Below are 5,428 nucleotides of genomic sequence, written 5' to 3' on the forward strand. Positions count from 1 at the left end.
TCTGTATCAGCGCAAATAAGTCATTAAAAGAATATATTAGTGTTTTTAGTAAATGTATTATTTATTCAAATAGTGAATGGGTTGCATATGTGAGTCCATATTAAATGTAGTAATGAAACACAGACTTACTCACAATCATTTAATAATACTTTGACGACCGGTTTCGATCTCTACACTATTCAGATCATCTTCAGGTCGGCGTTACATGTAGTTAAATGCTACAATTAAAGAAAACCAGAGTTAGAACATTGTCTGGTTGTACAAATGCTAATAGAAAGCCAAAATTTGAAAAAATTTTGAAAAAAGTTTTGAAAAAAGGGGGTATGCAACTGTTGACATTTCAGAACAACAAACCGATACATACAAATGCACACCTATGAGAAACAGATACGCATAAGCTGTATATAAGCACATGGATGCATGCAGTTTATGACTATTTGTTGAAAAAGGTGAAAACTTTTAAAAATTTAAAAACTTATTAAAAATATTAATCAAAAATTGAAAATGCTTCAAAACTCAAAAATAATAAATAGTAATATTGTTTTGATCCAGTTACATGCCGTTACAAGGGCTGCGTTGCCAGTTCGTTGATAACATGTTTATACGTCCAACTTATGCTAATAGGATAGCTAGGTGAGGTACAGGGCAAGCAGACATGTTTCGTAGGTCAAAACATAGTAAATTTTTGAAATTTGAATGGATCCTGAAGAAAGATGTGTGCTGAGAAACAGAGGATGTTGTATTAGAAGTGAGAAAGACAACGTTCGAGTGGGTGTGTTTTAAATGTAGCCAATATTATTTATTATAATTTTTGTGTCTTTGAATTTCTCTTCTTCTGTAGAGTAGAAGTGTAAAAAATATGTGGGTATAACATTTTTATCACGATACCACTCAATCTATTTGTCACCGTGTTGTGTAATTATATCCGAAACTTACGTGTCAATTACAGGAGACTCCGTGGTCTAGTTGTTGAGCGTTCGGTCAGAGATCGAAAGGTCACGGGTTCCAATTCTGGACGATTCATTTTTTTTTATTTTTGGTTGTTTTAATAAAAATTTTTTGAAAGTGGTAGATAAGAAAGTTAGTTTAATATTTAAATAGAATACAAATAACCTGTTAAGTATATTTACTTCGTTAAAATTATATAATAGAAGAATAACTTCTTACGTGCGTACAAAGTACACACAGATTCTTTTTTTTTGTTTTTTCTGTGTTAATTTCCAGACCTAGCATTTTTGTTCGTGTTTTTAGCTCTGCGTATGTTTCCCGTGCTAGCATAAGCAGCCAGTTGAACCGTTCGGTTGGTCAGTAGATTTCCTCGCCCAGTTTGCATTTGCCTAACCGCATACTCCAGTGCCAGGTTTGGGGCCAGCCCCTGCGGAATTTTGAAAAAGTCTGTCCGGTGGTTTTGTATTCGTACACATGCCTGAGTTTCGTCCATTGTGGCCTTAATGAGTCTTATTAGCTTGTGTGGTATTGCCAATTCAGCCAATATATAGTATAGTTTGTTCCTTTTGACTGAGCCGTATGCCTGTTTGAAGTATACAACAGTGAATTTACTATTTAATTATTATTATTAGATTATTTAAGAAAATTATTTTTTTAAAAGCACTTTTATTCAGTTCCTCTAATGGGGTTGGTTTTTTTGGTAATACATATTTTAATAATCAGTATTTTATTACAAAACATAAGTAAATAAACGTATAACAGATTTAAAAATAAAAAAATATGAAAAAAAATTTTTTAGGAAACGCTTTTCTTTAGTTCCGAGTAACTAAAATTAAAAATATTAAAAAATCAACTAAAAAGCAAAAAATAAAAAAAATTTAAAAAATCCAACACATTAGTCAAAGAAAAGCGTGGCGCGTCTTCATCGAATAAACGGTTTTCGCCCCACGCTTTTCTTTAACGAATGTGTTGGATTTTTTCAATCTTTTTTATTTTTTGCTTTTTAGTTGATTTTTTAATATTATTAATTTTAGTCACTCGGAACTAGTGATGAGCAAAACAAGAACAAGACCAAGACCAGGCTAGTCTTGGTCTTGGTCTTGTTCTTGCAAGCTTGGTCTTGGTCTTGGTCTTGCAGCTAAAAGGCAGTCTTGGTCTTGGTCTTGGTCTTGCACTAGCCGGTCTTGTTCTTGGTCTTGGTCTTGCTGCAAGAGTCTTGCTGGTCTTGCTTTTTTAGTAGTAATAATTTGAACCAAACAATTTCGAACAAAACGTACATTGAAATAAATAAAGATGTGAAGAGTGAAACTATATTATTTGCTTTAAAATTTTAACAGAATGTAGAATGTAGTTTCAAACGGATACCAATTTTAACATTATACATTCACCTAATGACCTAATTATTTCTCTCTATATAAAGAGACTAGAGTATATTTTTATAATGGTAATGTTTATCAATAGGAAAAACCTGCATTTACAACCCTTGTTGCAATTGCCGGCCTTCGGTTTTGTCACGTTGTGTTTTGCATGCTGTCGATACCTGCCGCCTGCCTTCAGACCACGTCTTGAGTCTGGATTATTGTTTATTGCCCCTGTATTTTAATAAAATGTTAAAGAAAAAGAGCTTCTTAAAGGTGCCACAAATGGTCGGGGACCTTCAATTCACGGATTTTACGAAAAGGGATAAACAGTTTATAGTTGTTAACAGATAATGATCTGCTCCTTTCACTCGAACACTGTAGTATTTATCCTACGAGGGTCAAATTGAAGAACATAAATTAAATTTTTTTAAGAGAACAGAAAAATCAAATATTTTTTACTCTATTTAATCATTATTTAATATAATTAACTTTTTTTATAAACTAACTAAAACATACTTTTTAGTAAATACGTTCATATTTACCATACCTATTTATAGACCTAATACTATAACATAATAACTATACCTAATGGGGAGTTATAAACGCTTAATTCTGTAATTTGTTATCTTGCAGTTCTTTAATTTTATTTAAACTACATTGCTCTCGTAACACGAGTTATTCGCACTTTTTATTTTCACGTATTTTTGGATTGAATACCCATTATGACATTTACAAAGTTGAAAATATTCGGATGTGGGTAGTAAAAACTAGAATTTAAAACACACTGAAATGATGCGCATGCATTTCAAGTGCGGCACATACTATTTGTAGTACTGGCTCTTTCTGGGGAAAACCTAGATTCTTCCAAATAGTTTTCAACTATGAAATCAGTAAACTTCTTTACGCGTTTGTCATCCGGGATTTTCACAAATAATTCAACTTCCAACTTTCGTTGATTGTAAAAAATTAATCCAAAAAATAATTTTAAAAATTTCCCAGTATCGGAATTTTTGTCATTATATTCAGAAACTGAACCTAAGCTTTGGATTTTGCGATACCAAGCTTGACACATTACAATCGACAACCAGTTATCTTTTATTCAGGCCACAATGCTTTCACAGCATTGTGAATCCCTTTTCAAAATTTATTATGTTTTTTTTTGTATTAATTTTAAATTTAGCGACCTACATTTTTCCTCGATTATGCGAAAAGAATTGAAATAAGTGTCAGTATTTTTATTAGACAGAAAAGCGAAAACTACTGGTACATAAAAACCGTTTTTAATTGCATTTCTTTTTAAATGGATTACCCTATATATAATTACATTTTTTGTCTCACAAGTAATTTCAATTGTCCTTGGACTGTCGCCGTTTGAAAACTTGCCTTCTGGACACTTTGAAGGTTGAGAAAATGCAAACCGTTTGACTTAATCAAAACGACTTAAAAATATAACCAAAATATTATGTATTTTAAAAATTCGATATTGTTTAAGGTTTCTTACAATGTCAGTATATATTATTGAACTAAAAAATAAAGTTAAATAATAAAAACCACTTTTTCTCAAAAAAGTGCAAGAGTCTTGCAGGTTGGTCTTGTTCTTGCGTGGTCTTGCAAGGTTCGGTCTTGGTCTTGGTCTTGTTCTTGCAAGCTTGGTCTTGGTCTTGGTCTTGCAACCAAAAGGCGGTCTTGGTCTTGGTCTTGGTCTTGGTCTTGCTGCAAGACCAAGACCAAGACCGCAAGACCAAGACCAGTCTCGCTCATCACTACTCGGAACTAAAGAAAAGCGTTTCCTAAAAAATTTTTTTTCATATTTTTTTATTTTTTACTTTTTAGTCTTACACTTTTCAAACATTAAAATATATCGTCATGTTTATTGAAATATGTATATAAAACATATGATGTATAAACATAAAAAGTAGTCGGAATCGGCAAAAAATTTGAAACTTCATTGTTTATTTGTGAAGCATAACATAAACAATTAACGTAAAAAGTGAAATTATGTATAGTTCATATCATTAGCCACAATCCGTAAAAATGTCAAATTTCTACATTGTAAAAAACAAGAGAATTTAAGCATTTTCCTTTAAAATCGTTTTTTTATTTAAACAAGTATTAAACATAAACAAATTTTTTTTATTGACTATTCGTGTATTGTTCCCGCGAATGCATATGTCTGCAAATTTTCATTCATTTGCATTGAAGAAAAGGCAGGCAAATTAACCTCTAAAGATTTGACGGAAACTATTGAACTAAAGAAAAGCGTTTAAAAAAAGAAGAATGTGTGTAACTTATTAAATTTAAATTAAAATATATTTTACTGCTGTCAGAAACCAGACAAAAATGTTTATATCACAAATAATCATTGCTTTTCGCTTAAATTGAATGTTAAAACTTCCAAGAGGCAGGTGGCTGGCGGAAGCTGGCTTGAATATTTAATTAAATCAAAAAGCAATGTTTATTTCTGAAATACACATTTTTTTCTGTTTACGGGCAACTGTAAAATGTATTCTGAGTTAAATAAATTACATACATTCTTCTTTTCTGTCAAATAATTTAATTAAAAAATTATTTTTGGACACCCTGTACAAATAATTATATAAATTTTTATATTACTGAATAAAGAATTTAATGACCTTTCAAATGAGCTATCGCATGTCCCCTATCCTCATTTAAAAAATCATCGATTACGTCATCGCGCCCAGATGGATGACGTCACTAGTATGACATATATGCCAAAATATCGTAATTTAAAAATAAAAATCGACCTCTTTCGGGATTTTTCCTTAAAGTCGCCTTTTTACGAAATAACGAATTTATTCCTTTCATTTGCATCGTACTGTATAAACAAATATATGAGTGTTCAAAATTTAAAACTTTATTGTTTATTTATAACGCATACCGTAAACAATTAAACGTAAAAAGTGAAATTATGTATAGGTTATATCATTAGCTACAATCCATAAAAGTTTCAAGTTTCTACATTGTAAAAAACAAGAGAATTTAGGCCTTTTTCCATTAAAATCGTTTTTTTATTTAAACAATTAATAAACATAAACAAAAATTTTTTGTTGTCTATTCGTGTATTGTTCCCGCGAATTCATATGTCTGCAAATTTTCAT

This window comes from Diabrotica virgifera, chromosome 8 (assembly GCF_917563875.1).
Source record: "Diabrotica virgifera virgifera chromosome 8, PGI_DIABVI_V3a".
In the NCBI taxonomy this organism is placed as follows: domain Eukaryota; kingdom Metazoa; phylum Arthropoda; class Insecta; order Coleoptera; family Chrysomelidae; genus Diabrotica; species Diabrotica virgifera.